Genomic DNA, 3,089 nt, shown 5'->3' with positions numbered 1-3,089 from the left:
TGTCCTGTGACTTTACTAAATTCACTGATTAGTTCTAGTGATTTTCTGATAGTATCTTTAGGTACAGTATAGTGTCACCTGCAAATAGTGAGAATTTTACTTCTTCCTTTCAAATCTTGATTCCTTTTATTCCTTTTTATTCTCTGATTGCCATAGCTAGTATTTCCAAAACTTTGTTGAATAATAGTAGCAAGAGTGGGCACCCTTGTCTTGTTACTGATCTTAGAGAGGATGTTTTCAGTTTCTCACCACTGAGAATAATATTTGCTGTGGGTTTGTTGTATATGGCCTTTATTATGTTAAGGTATGTTCCTTCTATGCCAATTTTTGGAGAGTTTTTATCATGTACAGGTGCTGAATTTTGTTGAAAGCTTTTTCTGCATCTATTGAGATTATTATATGGTTTTTATCTTTCAAGTTTCTAATATGGTGTATCACATTGATTTGTGTATATTGAAGAATCCTTGTGTCAGTGGCATAAACTCAACTTGAATGTGTTGTATGATCTTTTTAATGTGTTGTTGAATTCTGTTTGCTAGAATTTTGTTGAGGATTTTTGAATCTATGTTCGTCAGTGAAACTGGCCTGTAATTTTCTTTTTTGTGATGTCTTTGTCTGGCTTTGGTATCAGGGGGATTGTGGCCTCATAGAATGAGCTTGGAAGTGTTCTTTCTTCTGAAATTTTTTGGAAGAGTTTCAGGATATGCATTAGCTCTTCTCTAAATGTTTGATAGAATTTACCTGTGAAGCCATCTGACACTGGACTTTTGTTTTTTGGGAGAATATTTTTTATCACAGTTTCAATTTCGGTGTTGGCAGTTGGCTTTTTCATAATTTATTCCTTGCTCAGTCTTAGAAGATTAAACTTTTTAAGAATCTGTCCATTTCCTCTATGTTGTCTATTTTATTAGCATATAGTTGCTTTTATCCTACTATTCTTGTGTTACTGTCAATTTCCTCTTTTATGTCTATTAATGTTTGCTTATATACTGAGATTCTCCTGTATTGGGTACCTAAATATTTACAAAGGTTATGTCTTCTTCTTGGATTGATCCCTTGATCATTATGTCGTGTCCTTCTTTATATATCTGCAATCTTCTTTATTTTTAGTGTATTTTGTCTGAAATGAGAGTTGCCACTCCAGCTTCTTTTGATTTCCATTTCCATGCAGTATCATTTTCCATCCTTTTGCTTTCATTCTGTTTACGTCTCTAGATCTGAAGTAGGTCTCTTACAGACAGCATATATGTGGGTCTTTTGTGTGTGTGTGTCAATCAGTTCAGCCAGTCTGTGTCTTTTGGTTGGAGCACTTAATCCATTTACATTTAAAATAATTGTTGATATATATGTTCCTATTGGCATTTTCTGAATTGTTTGGGGTTCGATTCTTGTAGGTCTTTCCTTTCTCTTGTGTTTACTGCCTATATAAGTTCCTTTAATATTTGCTGTAAAGCTGGTTTGGTGGTGCTAAATTCCATTAACTTTTGCTTATCTGTAAAGCTTTTGATTTCTCCATCAATTTTGAATGTGATCCTTGCTGGGTAGAGTAAGCATGGTTGTAGATTTTTTGCTTTCAGTACTTTAAATATATCCTGCCAGTCCCTTCTGGCCTGCAGAGTTTCTGCCAAAAGATTAGCTGTTAATCGTATGGGTTTTTCCTTGTATGTTATTTGTTGCTTTTCCTTTGCTGCTTTCTTTTTTTTTTTAACTTATTTAACTGGAAGATAATCACTTTACAATATTGTGGTGGTTTCCACCATGCATTGACATGAATCAGCCATGTGTGCACATGTTTCCCCCCATCCTGACCCCCACTCCCACCTTCTTCCCCACCCCATCCCTCTGGGTTGTCCCAGAGCACCGGTTTTGAGTGCCCTGCCTCATGCATCGAATTGGCACTGGTCATCTATTCTACATATGGTAACATATATGTTGCAATGCTATTCTCTCAAATCATCCCTCCCTCATCTTCTCCCACAGAGTCCCAAAGTCTGTTCTTTACATCTGTGCCTCTTTGACTGCCTTGCATGTAGGATCATTGTTACCGTCTGTCCAAATTCCATATATTTGTGTCAATATACTGTATTGCTGTTTCCCTCGCTGCTCTCTTTCTCTCTGTTAGCTTGATTAGTATGTGTTTCGATGAGTTTTTCCTTGGGTTTACCCTGTATGGGACTGCACTTCTTGGACTTGATTGAGTATTTCCTTTCCCATGTTGGGGAAGCTTTTGACTATAATTTCTTCAAAATTTTTCTCAATGCCTTTCTTTTTCTCTTTTCCCTCTAGGAATCCTATAACTCTAATGTTGGTGCACTTAATATTGTCCCAGAGGTCTCTGAGGCTATCCTCAATACTTTTCATTCTTTTTCCTTTACTCTGCTCTTCAGCAGAATTCACCCTTCTTTCTTCCAGCTCACCTATCTGTTCTTCTGCCTCAGTTACTCTACTATTGGCTCCTTCTAGAGTATTTTTAATTTCAGTAATTGTGTTATTCATCTCTGTTTATTCTTTAGTTCTTTTATGTCATTGCTAATCACTTCTTGTATTTACTCCATTCTATTTTAGAGGCTTTGGAACATCTTCACTATCATTATTCTGAACTCTTCTCCAGGTAGTTTTCCTATTTCCTCTTTGTTTATTTGACCTCGTGAGTTTCTACTTTGTTTATTCCTTTGTGCTATATTTCTGTTTTTTCATTTTTTCTCCCCGACTTACTCCATTTGAGATCTCCTTTTCCCAGTCTTTAGGGTCGTATTCCTTCTTCCTTTTGGTTTTCACCCTCAGTGGTTAAGGTTGGTTCAGTTGTCTGTGTTGACTTCTTGTTTAGGGGTGACTTGTGCCTGATTCTAGTGGGAGGAGGTGAGTTGGGTTTGTTGTTGTTGTTGTTGTTGTTGTTGTTTCCTCCTGATAGGCAGGACTGCGTGAGGTGGTATATTTTGGAGTGTCTGTGGAAATTTTGTCAGTGATGATTGTTTTTGTCTTTTTGTCTTGCTTGTTGTTTGGGTGAGGTGTCCTGCACTGGGTGCCTTGGCAACTGGGAGATACCAGGCTTTGTGTACAGGCGTAGGCCATCACGGAAGTTCTCAATA

Source organism: Moschus berezovskii, chromosome 17 (genome assembly GCF_049115385.1).
Source record: "Moschus berezovskii isolate FMDL1 chromosome 17, NW_MosBer_1.0, whole genome shotgun sequence".
Lineage (NCBI taxonomy): Eukaryota > Metazoa > Chordata > Mammalia > Artiodactyla > Moschidae > Moschus > Moschus berezovskii.
Note: the sequence above shows the minus strand (reverse complement) of the source record.